At 37.5% G+C, this 17,367-nt stretch overlaps 1 long non-coding RNA gene across 1 annotated transcript; it reads left to right on the top strand.

The window, feature by feature from the left end:
- The first annotated feature begins 927 nt into the window (after window positions 1–927).
- LOC128518024 (uncharacterized) lies at window positions 928–15,444 on the top strand. Its single transcript, XR_008357553.1, has 3 exons — window positions 928–1,041; window positions 8,853–8,901; window positions 15,190–15,444. It is a non-coding gene; the product is annotated as an uncharacterized LOC128518024 (long non-coding RNA).
- Window positions 15,445–17,367: the final 1,923 nt, after the last annotated feature.

Genomic DNA, 17,367 nt, shown 5'->3' with positions numbered 1-17,367 from the left:
TCCAACTTGTTTAAACGTTTTATTATTATTGTGTTCCTTTTAATCATTTACCTATTTAATGTCTTTTTTGAGTCCTGGTATTAATATCTCTAACCATGAACAGAATTTTTGTATCTAAACCAATTTGATTTTAGTCCAGATTGTGTAACCCAATCAAAGATGTTTATGACTTAATGTAAAATGTTGTGCAATTTCCTAATTTAAAAAGTTACTGAGGTTAATACCATGGCCAGGTTTCCTGTGTCCTGCTCTCTGTTCCGGCATATTTTCATTCCTTTGTTCTTTAAAAAGATTTAGGTATGTAATTGGGCGGTGATGTGTGGCTGAGCTGTGGGTTCTTCCTTAGTTTCTGTGATAACTATGAAAAATCAATTGGATTTGTGCCAAAAAACATAGCACTATTAACAAAACTTCCAACCTTGAGGCAGATAAGTTACAACAGCAAAAGACACACTGAGTTCAATTCCATCAGCCAAGAGCAGGAATCTGAGGCTGTCATGGCCATAGACTTACCCAAACTGGACAGCTGAATGTTAGGATTAAACACCTAGTCTTTTTCATTGTTGAGTTTGTGCTCAGAAGTGATGCTGCAGTTAAAGTCACCATGATAACACTTTAAAAAAAAGATTTTTACATTTAATATTTATATTAACAAAGCTTTTGACCTGTATCTGCATGATTTTATGTTTGGTATTGCTCCCACTTCATTGCCTGATTATATAACTGCAAGTGAATAACTGTAATTGTGTCCCTATTAAAGTTGACGTTCAGTTTAGTTAATGTTGTCTTACTATAACTATTACCTTAGCAACTGAAAGAATATTAAAAAGTAACAAAAGCAGATGTTTCCCCAATGGCCAATCCGGACCTGAGGCGGAGAGACCTTACTTCCTTTACACTCAGGCTACTGCCTTCACACTGCGACCTTTACATTGCATGTGTGAGGCTTCAGCAGTCAGTAAGACTGAACAAGCATCTTAAGAAACTGGTCATTTCCGAAAACGACTCAAAACAATTCTTCTGAATATGTTTCTGTTTCAGGTAGGATTTTTTTCTCATTAGTAAAAATTTGACAATATATTTTTAGGCAAATGTTATTCAGTGATACAGCTACAGTAATACTGCCTTTAACAACTTTATATTCTTCTTCTTCTTCTTCTTACTCTAACAGTTTGTTGACTGGATGTTATACAGTATAGTTGTAACATCTGGTTGAATATTTATGACAATAATAAAACTTGAAGCTACTGTTTCCAAAATCTGCATTTAACTGCCTTGCTAAATGTACTAATTTCAATAATGCAGTTAGAAATTAAAATAGCAGATAAAATATTTTAAGTAGCATAAAATGTTTTGAATTTTGGTTTAGAATATAACTTTCTCTAACACAGACCTAGTTCATTAGGTATTTTTTATATTTACCCTTTTCCAACCCAAACTTTAATGTTGTGTACCTTATAATTTCTACTCATTGTTTTAGTTTATTTATACCTGATAACTATTGAACTCAAGCATTGTCTTCAAACCCAGAGAATTTTTTCAAAAGATCAATACGCAATGGCTCTGATATGAGGATGTTACAAGGATAAGCAGGCAATATAGTTGGGAGAAAATGTGATGTCTTTATAGGACGACACTATGGTTTTCATTCAGTTACTTAAAAACAAAATAGGCCAGAACATAACCTCTTGCAGTGTATTATGCATTGATTATTTCAACCTCCACACATATCCAAGCACAAGTCTAGCATTTGTGATGTCATTAGGAAAATACTGGCCTCTTGATTCCACTTCTAAAACAGTGGAGTGAATTGTTTTATGTGGACATTAAATGATGTTAAATGATGAAATTTCCTCAAAGCAGTTAAATATAAACCTAGGCAGTTTCCAACTTCTCCCACACGTTTATTTTTAATAATAATGGTGCATGGAACACACAGTGTTAACAATCATATGCTAACATTGAAAAGATCATTGTATCTGATTATAATAAATTAATTAATTAGTTAATAAATAAATAGAATCAGTTTCTATGTGGACCAATGTGGGAGATTTTTTGTCTTCCACCTGTTAATGTTGCCTTAAGTAAATATCAAACAAACACAGTCAGTGGCAAACGACAGCCACACGCAGGCTCCTTATATATAACTTATATATTTTCAAGGGGGGATGCACACCTTTTCTTATCTCCTGTACAATTTTTTTTCTCCAGCCTTGGTAATATTAACCCATTATAATCCAATTTATTCCAGTAAATCTACCCATTATAATTACATTTCTCTTATCTTGTACCATTACGTCATACACCTCGCTATCTGACTCCTCCCTGCACTCATAGCTTTTTTCCCATTAAAATTCCTTTTCTTTAATAATTTTCCATTATCTTTAAAATATGTTTTTTTTTTTTTATAAGACTAGTTCTCTGTCTCTGGTTATTTATTCATTGCCCTTTATGCAGATCTACGTGTGTTGCTATTTGTATGTGTACTCAGCATCCAGTAAAGCCCATTAAACTAATACAGACATGTATTGTTAGTTTCAGTTGTGCACTTTTCATTAGAACGTGTGCTTATCTTCTGCCCTTGGTTTTTGTTGGTTGTTCCAGGTTTTTTCTATCCTTTCTGCTTTGCCCTTGGTTTTTTTTTATCTGTTGGTTGTTCCTGGTTTATTCTACAGTTCTCAAGAGACAGACCATGTATAAGCATCTCTTTGTTTGGTATCATGTAGATGCACATACTAGTTTATTTTATTTATCTTACTTAGACATGTGTACGTGTGTCCAACACTTGTTTTAAGCTTTCATTAGGTGTGCTCGAGTCTCTGCCAAGTCCGACACCTGGCGCCTTATCTTGTCTATAGCTAAATAAAAATAAGTACAATTCATGTCTGGGTTACTTTACCCATTTCCTTACTGCTATGTTTTATGACCTGTTATACTCCCTGTCTGCTTTTCTCATCTAACCTCTATATTATTTCACTAAGATTAATATTATATTTATTAATATTTTCATATTGTTACATTGCTGCATACACGAATATGTTTAATTAAAATATGCTTACACCAACACAAACCTACAACAGCTTAAGGCATACTGCATAAAACCGTATTATTGGGAAAATGTTTGTCAAATTAACACATTTACATTTGGGATTTGGCAGACGCTCTTATCCAGAGCGACTTACATTTTATCTCATTACACATCTGAGCAATTGAGGGTTAAGGGCCTTGCTCAAGGGCCCAACAGTGGCAACTTGGTGGTTGTGGGGTTTAAACCTGGGATCTTCAGAACCGTAGTCCAATGCCTTAACCACTAAGCTACCCCCGGCCCGTAAGCACATAAGTGTTGACTGTGGACAAACATAACTGAACAAACTTCAGAGTTACATAGTTAACACAGGAACTAAGGAAGAACCCACAGCTCAGCCACACATCACCGCCCAATTACATACCTAAATCTTTTTAAAAAACAAAGGAATGAAAATATGCCGGAACAGAGAGCAGGACACAGGAAACCTGGCCATGGTATTAACCTCAGTAACTTTTTAAATTAGGAAATTGCACAACATTTTACATTAAGTCATAAACATCTTTGATTGGGTTACACAATCTGGACTAAAATCAAATAGGTTTACATACAAAAATTCTGTTCATGGTTAGAGATATTAATACCAGGACTCAAAAAAGACATTAAATAGTTAAATGATTAAAAGGAACACAATAATAATAAAACGTTTAAACAAGTTGGAACTAGTTTGGCTTCATTACACCAAACTATTGTCCATGAAAATGATGCAGAAAGAGAATTTCAACTTCCAAGTGTTAGTTTAGATGGGTAAAGACTGGTGTTGATCAATAATGCTTCAACAATGAAGCTGCTGAATGATATGTGAAAGATATTAAATGAGAAGTAGAAGGGGAGTACCAGTAAACCTATTCATCACATTAACCATAACAACTTCCCTTTACTTAGTGGAGGAAATAAAATTAGGTATGCAGTTACTGTAAGTTAATTATTTTACAAATTTGAACCACACACACATCTAACTCATGAAGTGAAAGCCAGAATTTCCATTGTTTTGAGAAAAGTGGCAGCACTAAGCCTTAGCCTCTCTATACACCAATTTACAAAGGGCAGATGGTCTTTCTTTTTATATTCTCTTATAATAAAAATCATATTTTATACAAATAATTAAGGGAAAACGACTAGCTATACAATTATAACACCATAGCTGTAGTTTGCTTCAATCAACAAAAAGCAAGATTAAATTAATTAGTTTCAGGACAACAAATCATAACATCTCCACCATAATTTAGTATTTTTATTTTTTATTTTTATAAATGTCACATTATTCTATGCTTAGGTGTTGAGTTTATTTTATTTTGGCAAATGTGGTGTCAGCTGTGTGGGTGTGAAATCATGTTAATAAGATCCCATTATAATCCAATTTATTCCAGTAAATCTACCCATTATAATTACATTTCTCTTATCTTGTACCATTATGTCATACACCTCGCTATCTGACTCCTCCCTGCACTCATAGCTTTTTTCCCATTATAATTCCTTTTCTTTAATAATTTTCCATTATTCTTAAAATATGTTTTTCTTTTATAAGACTGGTTCTGTGTCTCTGGTTATTTATTCATTGCCCTTCATGCAGATCTACGTGTGTTGCTATTTGTATGTGTACTCAGCATCCAGTAAAGCCCATTAAACTAATACAGACATGTATTGTTAGTTTCAGTTGTGCACTTTTCATAAGAACGTGTGCTTATCTTGAGACAGACCATGTATAAGCATCTCTTTTTTTTTTGTTATCATGTAGATGCACATACTAGTTTATTTTATTTATCTTACTTAGACATGTGTACGTGTGTCCAACACTTGTTTTAAGCTTTCATTAGGTGTGCTCGAGTCTCTGCCAAGTCCGACACCTGGCGCCTTATCTTGTCTATAGCTAATTAAAAATAAGTACAATTCATGTCTGGGTTACTTTACCCATTCCCTTACTGCTATGTTTTATGACCGGTCATACTCCCTGTCTGCTTTTCTCACCTAACCTCTATATTATTTCACTAAGATTAATATTATAGTTATTAATATTTTCATATTGTTACATTGCTGCATACACAAATATATTTAATTAAAATATGCTTACACCAACACAAACCTATAACAGCTTAAGGCATACTGCATAAAACCGTATTATTGGGAAAATGTTTGTCAAATTAGCACATAAGTGTTGACTGTGGACAAACATAACTGAACAAACTTCAGAGTTACATAGTTAACACAGGAACTAAGGAAGAACCCACAGCTCAGCCACACATCACCGCCCAATTACATACCTAAATCTTTTTAAAGAACAAAGGAATGAAAATATGCCGGAACAGAGAGCAGGACACAGGAAACCTGGCCATGGTATTAACCTCAGTAACTTTTTAAATTAGGAAATTGCACAACATTTTACATTAAGTCATAAACATCTTTGATTGGGTTACACAATCTGGACTAAAATCAAATTGGTTTAGATACAAAAATTCTGTTCATGGTTAGAGATATTAATACCAGGACTCAAAAAAGACAATAAATAGTTAAATGATTAAAAGGAACACAATAATAATAAAACGTTTAAACAAGTTGGAACTAGTTTGGCTTCATTACACCAAACTATTGTCCATGAAAATGATGCAGAAAGAATTTCAACTTCCAAGTGTTAGTTTAGATGGGTTAAGACTGGTGTTGATCAATAATGCTTCAACAATGAAGCTGCTGAATGATATGTGAAAGATATTAAATGAGAAGTAGAAGCGGAGGACCAGTAAACCTATTCATCACATTAACCATAACAACTTCCCTTTACTTAGTGGAGGAAATAAAATTAGGTATGCAGTTACTGTAAGTTAATTATTTTACAAATTTGAACCACATGAAGTGAAAGCCAGCATTTCCATTTTTTTGAGAAAAGTGGCAGCACTAAGCCTTAGCCTCTCTATACACCAATTTACAAAGGGCAGATGGTCTTTCTTTTTATATTCTCTTATAATAAAAATCATATTTAATACAAATAATTAAGGGAAAACGACTAGCTATACAATTATAACACCATAGCTGTAGTTTGCTTCAACCAACAAAAAGCAAGATTAAATTAATTAGTTTTAGGACAACAAAACATCTCCACCATAATTTAGTATTTTTTTATTTTATTTTATCATGTATGTCACATTATTCTATGCTTAGGTGTTGAGTTTATTTTATTTTGGCAAATGTGGTGTCAGCTGTGTGGGTGTGAAATCATGTTAATAAGATCAAAAAGTAATTACAACGGAAGGTACAAAACCACAAATTAACAAAATTACAGTGGAAGGTACAAAACCACAAATTTCAATGATGCAAAGTGGAAACGTCTACAGAGTATAATCTCACTGTCTTGCTAAATACAGCATGTAACTGTAACTAAAGTGTAACTAAATCACTCACCTACCAAATAACTGAGCAAAAGAGATGTTTAAACTTTTTAAACAATATAATTTTAAATAAAGAACTACTAGTGAATTGGTGTAGATACAGTAAAGTGACACTGCAGTGCTCTGAAGCAATACTGGTGTTTAAATGAATCAACAACTGGATCATTTTAACATTGTCAAATTTTGCATTATCGCTCATTCAGCTAAATGCTTATTTTGGTTTGATGAAGAATCTCAAAGTATGAATGTATTCGAGTATTTATATAGGGCTTGCCATAAAGGCCTATATAAATACTTACATTCATACTTTGCCATAGGTACATTTATTTTATAAACTTTGTGCATACATTAAATTCTTCAACAGTAGATAATATCTTCATAAAGAAAACCAAAGAAACCAGAGTACCACAGCAGATGAGAATGCTTCTGATAAGAATGAAATACAAGAGTAGAAGGATGCTTTCCTGTGTTTCAAGAAAAGACCTGATCTGTTCACTCTGTTGTTCTGCTAAAAACAAGTTGATGTAATTTGGGTGAATTGGTTAAATATTTTCTAGTTTAGCAAAATGTCAGTTTGAACGTCAGTATTATAAAATATTTATATCCAAATTCTTTTTAATAAATAAAGCCATGGTGTGTTCCTACAGTCCATAACAAGGAAGCTGTTATATGTTAATATTAAACATACAATGATACAAGTTACATTTTTACTTCATCAGTACTAATATCCCAGAATACACTGTTTAGGTTAATAAATGTAATTATAAAAATCTTTACCTTGGAGCATACTATAAACAAAAACTTACAGACTAGGGATTACACAATCTGATACAATACTGACTATAACAATACTATAAGGTATACAATCCAGAGGAGACTAGACAAACTAAAGGACTAAACACAAGGGACTATACATGCAAGGGGCTAAATATACAAGACAGGCTTGGCTAGGCCTACTAGCTGTTATGCACATTAGCTGCTAAGCTAGCTAGTAGTTGAACAGACTAATTGTCTAAGGGGCAAACAGACTAGGTACACAGCAGACTAGGTATGAAACAGATTAAGAACCCTTAAGGTTAGTGGCTAAACAGACTATGATCTAAACAGACAAGGAGACTAGACAGACTCCGATCTAAGAAGGTTAGTAGTGCACTGGTTAGTATTTAAACAGACTAAGAACTACACATGCAAAGGAGGTTACTCACACATGAGGGTAAACACAAAAGGCTAATTCTCCTAGAGGCTAATCCTGTTAGGAGATAGAGACAAAGAGACATACTAAATTAAGACAATTATAAACTTAACTTAAAGCTCCAGAAACCAAAAGACCAACTGTATTTAAAACAGAACATAATCAAAGACCACAAAGGCGCACTTAACAGAACTTACATTAATGCTCAACCCAGTGTTCCAGAACAACCAGCTATTTATAACGAGATTAATGAGCTACCTCGTTCAGGTGAGGACCTGCATCACCTGACCGAGGTGCCTTCTGGGAAACTGAGTCTACCAACAAAAAGTACAACACAAACATAGTGCCCTTTAGTGGGCAACCCTCACAAAAGTTTACATTTACATTTATACAATTACATTTATACATTTACATTTATACATTTACATTTGGCAGATGCTCTTATCCAGAGTGACTTACAAAAATGCTTAAGTTTCCATCATTGAATAGATCCTTATACTGGTTTACTAGGTACCAGTACCAGTTAGACACCTTGTAGATTAAAATTTGTTGTACTATTGCGTGTGTTTTAAGGCACTCTAAATAAAGAAGTGACTTGAGTGAGATTTTATATGCATGCCTTAAATACTTTAAGTACACAACCACTTCTACTTCAAAATTTCATTAATTCTAAGAATGCATTGGGCTTGTCTTGTGAATTTCATTGGAGTAGTCAAGTTTGCTAAACATGTTTACCTGACTGTTTAATGAGTGTTACTGAAATGAGTAAAAACAAAAATTAGACTGAACTAGAATATGGATTACCATTAAGAATGATAAAGTTATTATTTATTTTTATTATATTTAGCATATTATTATATTTTTATTAGTATGTTATTTATTATATTTTTATTGCCACTTGTTGCCTTTGGCTTGCCCATTAGAGAACTTAATATTTATCTTCATGCAAATTTCTGTAAAGCTGTTTTGTGACAGTATTAATTAAATGATTAAATAATTTAAATACAATTAAATAATAGTACTACTAGTGAAAGAATAACTGCCTAATCTCTGTTTTTTTTTTTGAATGTGTGCCTAATTAGAAATATGAAGATATTCCTTAATAATGTAATGTTAATATCCATTGGTGTTCTGGATCAGTTGTTTTTGCCAGTATCTTGAGATGTCTTGTTTGACTATTTTATTTTTCTTTCAGCTTCTGTTTTTCAACTTTGGCTCATTTTCCAATGCAGACAATTATACAAGTAAGTCATGTAGTGTAGCAAATGCTCCCTTTCAAAGGCTACACTCAATGCTGCGTAAAAAACGCTATGGGAAACATCTTGTCATGTTGCCGGTTGTGAAGCATGTGTGTATCAAACACGCCAGATTTTTGGCTTTTATTTGACGTCATCTGATAAGATGCACCTGCAGAGTATAAATAGGAGTGAACCGGAAACATTCCTCAGATTCTTGTCTTCATCTAGTTGTGTGCGTGTCTGTGTTATTACTTCCTTTCAAGCTGTGTAGACTTTTAATCTTCCCTGGAGGGAAAAGCTTTTCAGGCAGCAGGTCAGGTTGGTGCTCCATTGCACACCATGGCGGTTTTGCACGCCTACCAGGCTGACCTGCTGAGAGACTTAAGTACTGGCGGGGCTCTTCAAGGTAGGGCGTATTGGAATTACTCCGGGCCACAGACTTGTCTCTTCGTGCAACAAAGCAGACGGCTCATGCTATCAGCTGTTTTATGGCTGCGATGGTTTCCGCGGAGAGGCACTTGTTGTTGAATCTCAGGGGCATCAAGGAGAAGGATCGTGCATTCCTCCTTAATGCCCCCATCTCGCCTTCCTACTTGGCGATGTCATTAACTCGGTCGCCACTAGGTTTATGAGGTGAAGTTATATAACAAGCCTTCTGGAAATTCCTTCCCCGCCGTGCTCAAGAGTCGGGACTGTCGGCCACCCAGTCTCCACCAGGTCTGACTGTTGCGAGGCGTGAAACACACAAGGAGAGTGTTTTTGAGCCGAGCACCCCCTCGTAAGATTGGGGTGCGTCACGCAATCCGCCTCAAAAGAGGTCAGACTGGCATATTGTCTTTTTCACAAAGAAGCCCTGAGGTTCATATGCCCAGGACCATGGGGGGTGGCCCCCCAATGGTGAGAGGCACGCAGAATTCCTTTCAAAGAATGAAGTGTTCTCCCTGGCACCCCCAGGAGATCTGTGTTCTTGCTCCACCACCACTGGTGTTTGGGGCAACACCAGTCTCCAATAAAATGTTAGTTCTTCGTTTTTTTCCTGCCACGTTTCAGGATGCCGAACATCTAACATCCCCCACATTTAACCAAGCCGCCGAGACTTTGCCCCTTTCTGAGAAACTGGCAGCGTGGAAGCTACTGCCAAGTATATCTCCTTGGGTACTAAGCACTGTAGAGAGAAACTACAGGATTCAGTTCTCACATCACCCTCTGCGTTTCAATGGCGTGGTCTCCACTTCCATGAAACCGGAAAGTGTGCATCTGCTGACAGAAGTTGCTGGGAAATGGGGCCATGTAACATGTTCCCCTACCAGACAGAGAGTCAGGCTACTACAGTCGGTATTTCTTGGTTCCCAAGAGGAACGGGGGGCTGTGTCCAATTTTTAGATTTTACGGGCTTTACCGCTATCTAAAAATAAATCAATAGAAATATTTCCACAACACAGGAGGTTCCTGAGGTTCGCTTTTGGGGGCGAAGCTTACCAGTATCGGGTCCTTTCATTTGGTCTAGCTCTCTCACCCGCACATACACAAAATACATGAACGACTCCAGATCATCCATATTTGAATTACATGACTGGCTGGCCCAGTCTCAGTAGCTAGCGTTTCGACATTAGCATGTCGTCCTAGCTAATCTTTGTTTTTTTGGATTGAGATCCAACGCCATAAAAGCATGCTCTTTCCTGTTCAGAGGACAACATATTTGGGTGTCACATGGGATTCGAGCGTAAGCGCGCACAGCTGTCCCTCGCTCGTGTCGAATCCATTCTTAACACCCTCAAGGAAATCAAGCTAGACCAGAAAGTGACTATCACTTTCAGAGATCTTAGCTCTCATGGCAGCTGTATCCACGGTGACACCTTTGGGCCTTCTGCACATGAGAGCATTTCAGTTGTGGCTAAGAACCAGGGGATTTCACTCTAGGGCCAATCCCCAATAAGGGCTACGCGCCAGGTGCTTCGTACACTTCCTATGTGGTTCAGACTCCGGTTTCTGACTCTTGGTCCCACTCTAAGTTCGTCTTGTCGTCGCAGATGCTAATGACAGATGCTTCCCTCATGGGCTGGGGTGCGGTCTTAGATGACCGTCCAGCCCAAGGGAGCTGGAGAGGCCATCTTCTTGCACAGCACATCAATTGCCTCAAAATGATGGCTCTATTTCTGGCCCTAAAGCACTTCCTCCAGCAATTGAGACTACCATGTCCTAGTGCGGGTGGTCAACACTATGGCAGTCTCATATATTAATCGCCAGGGCAGACTGTGCTTGCGCAGCTAAATAGCTAGCGCACCAGGTTCCTGTCCCTCAGGGCGATTTACATTCTGGGAAAATTTCATGTAGCAGAGGTGGACCTCTTTGCCTCGTAAACGGGACCAACTAAGTCAAGCTGCTCTTCCAGCCAGCGTAATTAAGACTATTCTAAGTGCTAGGGCTGCCTCCCCTAGAATAGCTTATGCCCTCAAATGGAATGTATTTAAAAGTTGGTGCATGACGAAGCAGGTAGACCCAGTCCACTGTCGAATTGTTTCAGTGCTGGAGTTTCTGCAGGAAAATTTGTCTCAGGTTTCTGACCCTAAAGATGTTTTTTTTTTTCCCAATTTTCTCCCCTAATTTAGTCATAGCCAATTCCTCCCCGTCACTAGGGGGCTCCCACATTAAGCTACTACTACCACTCACCCGGGAGGGCCGAAGACTATCACGCATTTTCTCCAAACCGCGTGACGTCAGCCGACCACATCTTTTCGAACTGCTTGCACCATTAGGGGTGGAGTAACACACTCGGAGGAAAGCGCTAGCCGCTCCTTCCGCATGCGCGAGCTCACAGACGCCCCTGATTGGCTGTAGAGCCGTGATTAATGTGGGAACGCAAGTACCTTTCATCCCTTCCCCCTGAGAGAGCTCGGCCAATCAGCTCTCTCTGTGCCTCCGGCTGTGAGAGAAAAACAGCATCACCCGGGGTTTGACCCAGCGCTCCCCAGATGATAGGGCGAGCGCTTTACCACTGCACCACTCGGAGAAGATGGTTTTTCTAAATGGCCGTTACCTCTTTAAGAGGATCGGAGATTTGTCAGTCTCCCCATCCTGCCTAGACTTTGCCCCTGGGCAAGTCAGGGCCATTTTGCATCCTCACTACCTATCTTCCGAAAGTTCCATTCCCAACATGCACCCTATTGTTTTTGAAGCCTTCTGTCCTCCGCCTTTACAGCTTCGGAGCAGGAGAGACTTCACTAACTGTGTCCAGTACGTGCTCTTCAGATTTACATCCACCGCATTAGCCAGTGGCGTAAGTCAGAGCAGCTTTTACATGTTTTGGGGCCGCAGGCTGCATGAGAGATGCTATTGCCCTCTCCTATGAGGCGCGTGGGCTCACTTCGCCTCTAGGAATCAGGGCTCATTCAAACAGAGGGATCGGCTTATCTAGGCAAGTGTGTGGCTTGGGTTGCTGGCGTGACTGGACGTCCTTTCAAAATTGACCTGAGAATGTTTCCGGTTTACTCCTATTTATAACCTGCAGGTATAACTCATCAGATGATGTCACCTGACCGAGGTTATATAAGCCAAAATTTGACACACACATGCTTCACAACCGATTGAACAGAGAAATGTTCCCATAGCGTTTTCACGTAGCATTTCGTTCCCGCTTTTTCAGGGAACAGGGTTACAGCAAAGTAACCCGAGACGAATTTCCTAATTGTTTAATGCTATGCTTTTTATATCCTATTAGCCTTAAAGTTAATTTCATGGATGAAGTGACATATTATCTCTTAGGAAGACCGGGTTTTAAATTGTATCACATTTGTTAACTGTATAATAATAATAATAATAATAATAATAATTTTTTAAATTATTATTTACATAGCACCTTTCCAGAGCTCAAGGACACTTTTTAGGAGATAATACGAATAGACATTGAAGTACTGAAGTAGAGAAACATTAAATCAACAAACAGACAAAAAAAATAGCAAACTGGAAATACAAAACAAGATCAAAGAGACAAAAATCAGAGGTGTAACATTCAGAAAACAAGTACGTTTTGAGTAAAGATTTAAATATTGAGATGTTATTAACAGAACAGAGAGAGCGTGGTAGAGAATTCCAAAGTTTGGGTGCAGTAACACTAAATAATCTGCCCCCCATTGAAGAGAGACGGTACCAAGAGCCAGAAAAAAAGGCAGAATCGGAAGAACGTAGTGAGAGAGTCGGGAGGTAGGGGACAAGCAAATTGAAAAGATAAGAGGGAGCTAAGCCATTTTAAGAATGATCATACAAGATTGGGGTAATATGAGCAGTGCCGCAGAGTTTTGAATATATTGTAATCTGGAGATGGAGCGGGCAGGTAGACCAATGAAAAGGGCATTACAGGAATCAATGCGTGATGAGAATATATTTGATCCATTTTGTCTATGTCAGAGTTGACAGTTTGATATATATATCAAAAGTTTTAGAACACTTGCAAATTTCTTTGTTTTTGTTTAGTGATTTATTTTCTACATTCTACAACAATACTGGGGATTTCAAAACTATAAAATAACACATATGGGATTAGGTAATTACGTAACAACCAGAAAAACAACAGTTAGTTGTTATTTTAGACACAAAGGTCAGCCTTTCTGTAATAGTTCTTGCAAGAACAGTATTGTCAAGTGCATTTGCAAAATCCGTCAAGCACCAAAATGAAACTGGCTCTCATGAAGGCCATCCCAGGAGGGCGAGACCAAAACCTACCTCTGCCGCAGACGAGAAGTTCATTTATAGTTATCAGCCTGAAAAATGACCAATTAACAGCACCTCAGATTAGAGGCGTTATGAAGTTTTTACAGAGCATAAGCAGCAGAAACATCTCAATATCAACTGTCCAACGGAGATTAATGCATTTTTTGGACGCCTTCAGCATTCCTTTACAATGTAGAAAGAAATAAAAATCAGGAACGATCATGGAGTTAGAAAGTGTTCTAAAATGGTAGTATATATATATATATATATATATATACATACACACACAGTGGTGTGAAAAACTATTTGCCCCCTTCCTGATTTCTTATTTTTTTGCATGTTTGTCACAAATTTTTTGCATGTTTTGTCGCAAATAGTTTTTCACGCTGACCAAAATTACCCCAAGAGCGCAGAGACAACTCATCCGAGAGGCCACAAAAGACCCCAGGACAACATCTAAAGAACTGCAGGCCTCACTTGCCTCAATTAACGTCAGTGTTCATGACTCCACCATAAGAAAGAGACTGGGCAAAAACGGCCTGCATGGCAGATTTCCAAGGCGCAAACCACTTAAGCAAAAAGAACATTAAGGCTTGTCTAAATTTTGCTAAAAAACATCTCAATGATTGCCAAGACTTTTGGGAAAATACCTTGTGGACCGACGGGACAAAAGTTGAACTTTTTGGAAGGTGCGTGTCCCGTTACATCTGGCGTAAAAGTAACACAGCATTTCAGAAAAAGAACATCATACCAACAGTAAAATATGGTGGTGGTAGTGTGATGGTCTGGGGTTGTTTTGCTGCTTCAGGACCTGGAAGGCTTGCTGTGATAGATGGAACCATGAATTCTACTGTCTACCGAAAAATCCTGAAGGAGAATGTCCGGCCATCTGTTCGTCAACTCAAGCTGAAGCGATCTTGGGTGCTGCAGCAGGACAATGACCCATAACACACCAGCAAATCCACCTCTGAATGGCTGAAGAAAAACAAAATGAAGACTTTGGAGTGGCCTAGTCAAAGTCCTGACCTGAATCCTATTGAGATGTTGTGGCATGACCTTAAAAAGGCGGTTCATGCTAGAAAACCCTCAAATAAAGCTGAATTACAACAATTCTGCAAAGATGAGTGGGCCAAAATTCCTCCAGAGCGCTGTAAAAGACTCGTTGCAAGTTATCGCAAACGCTTGATTGCATTTATTGCTGCTAAGGGTGGCCCAACCAGGTTATTAGGTTCAGGGGGCAATTACTTTTTCACACAGGGCCATGTAGGTTTGGATTTTTTTTTCTCCCTAAATAATAAAAACCATCATTTAAAAACTGCATTTTGTGTTTACTTGTGTTATCTTTGACTAATAGTTAAATGTGTTTGATGATCAGAAACATTTTGTGTGACAAACATGCAAAAGAATAAGAAATCAGGAAGGGGGCAAATAGTTTTTCACACCACTGTGTATATATATATATATATATATATATATACTGTATATGTATATATGTGTGTGTACAGTAAGTACAGTATATACATTTTACATTGACAGTCTCTCTGTGTGGGGTGTGTTTGTGTGTGTGGGTGTGTGTGCGATTCACAGATCCAGATGTTGTCTCCAATCTCACTGTCTCAAGCAAAAACACATCATTTGTGTCTCTAACCTGGAATAAGCCACCCGGGAACAGCTCCTTTTTTATAGTAAACTGGACTGGTGGCAGTGTGAATATCAGCAGTAACACTTCAAACCTGTCTTACACTGTCACTGGTCTGACTGCTGGAGTGAAATACACATTCAGTGTTACTGCAGTTGCTGCAGATGGACAAACTCAAGGAGCACCGACTCAAATCTCAGCATTCACAAGTAAGTCCTGTACTGCACATAACATTTCCATTCTAGTTTTAATAATAAGGGGTGAATAATTACTGATTGTGTTTAATCAACTTTTTAATGTAAAGCAAATGTGGAATCATACCAAAAAAAACAAACTAGTAATTATAAAGGTGAGGTGTGGAAGGTGATTTTAAACAGCAAGAATCAACTAAATTGTACAAACGTTACACTGTTATACTTTGAGCTATTTCCTCCAGTAATCATTAGCAGAGTTCTGGTCTAGATATCCGAATCCTGTTAAAATGACATTGATTGTGCTTAATGCTTTTATTCTCATGTGTTGTACAAATGGTAATATTTGCTTTAAGTTATTATGTAGAAACATATTTTATGAGAGTATTTTTTCCCTAATTTAATCATTGTTTAATGTCTATTTTATGCAATCCATTTGTCCATCATACGATGTCATTAAAAAGACTAAAGTATGTAATTAAATACAAAATAATTGCTGTGATCTTTTTATTATACTCAACTAGAGATCTTTCTCATGGCTATTTGTCTCTCTGTAATTCTCTCTGTAAAAACTCTGTGTTTGTGTGTAATAGAGATTATTTCTGATTAAAGCATACACATCTATATTCTGAAACATTTCTGTGGTATTAAATTTGTTAAATAATAGTTAACAAAGTCTGTGTGTGTGTGTGTGTGTGTGTGTGTGTGTGTGTGTGTGTGTGTGTGTGTGTGTGTGTGTTTGTGTGTGTGTGTGTGTGTGGGTGTGACTGACAGATCCTGGTGTTGTCTCCAGTCTCACTGCCTTTAACAAAACCACATCATCTGTGTCTCTAACCTGGGATAAACCACCTGGGAACAGCTCCTTTTTTATAGTGAACTGGACTGGTGGCAGTGTGAATAAAAGCAGTAACACTTCAAACCTGTCTTACACTGTCACTAATCTGACTGCTGGAGTGAACTACACATTCAGTGTTACTGCAGTTGCTGCAGATAATCAAACTACAGGAGCACCAACTCAGATCTCAGCATTTACAAGTAAGTCCTGTACTGCTACAATTTTTTTATTAAATAATTCATAGTCAACTACAGAGTTATCAGCACTGTGCTCATTATGATAAGATAAGATAAGATAAGATAAGACAGGACAAGACAAGACAAGATATACCTTTATTCATCCCACAGTGGGGAAATTACAATGTTACAGCAGCAAAGAACAATGTGCAAACATAAAGTAGTGATAGTTCCGTGTATAAAGAAAAAAAGAGAACAATAGACATGATCAAAAAAATATATATAAATTTATCCACAGTACAATGTATAAATACAAAGAAAGGGGAAAAGAAGCAATACAGAACACTATTTACACTTTCAATCAAATTGCACTTAGCAATATAATGTTAGAAAAAAAAGAGGTGTTATTGCACAGATATTGTGAGATAATATAGCTATTATTTAGGATATTGTAACTATATTGTAAAATAAATTAAGGTATTGTAACAACAGTATTATTGCACCAACAATATATCACAGTAATAATGACAGTATGTGGTGAGTGGTTCACTGGGAGCAGCTCTGATTGTACAGTCTAATAGCAGTAGGGAGAAAAGACCTTTGATATCGCGATGAAACTGTTTCATACAGGGGTGAGAGTCATTTGCTAGCAGTGATGATAATTTAGCTACCATCCTCCTTTCTACCACCTCCTGTACAGTTTCCAAGGGAATCCACAGTACTGGCCTTCTTTATCAGCTTGTCTAGTCTCTTCCTGTCTGCAGTAGAGAGGCTGCTGCACCAGGAAACAACTCCATGAGAAATGGCTGACCTAGGAGTCACTAATAGTGCTCCCTGCACTCTAAAAGACCTTAGTCTCTTCAGCTGTTCTTTTTTTTTTTTTTAATTACATCCGTGTTGTCTGACCATGTCCTTTCCCTGAAT

The sequence above is a fragment of the Clarias gariepinus genome, chromosome 2 (genome assembly GCF_024256425.1).
Source record: "Clarias gariepinus isolate MV-2021 ecotype Netherlands chromosome 2, CGAR_prim_01v2, whole genome shotgun sequence".
Classification (NCBI taxonomy): domain Eukaryota; kingdom Metazoa; phylum Chordata; class Actinopteri; order Siluriformes; family Clariidae; genus Clarias; species Clarias gariepinus.
Note: the sequence above shows the minus strand (reverse complement) of the source record. Positions and strands in the feature narration are given on the sequence as shown.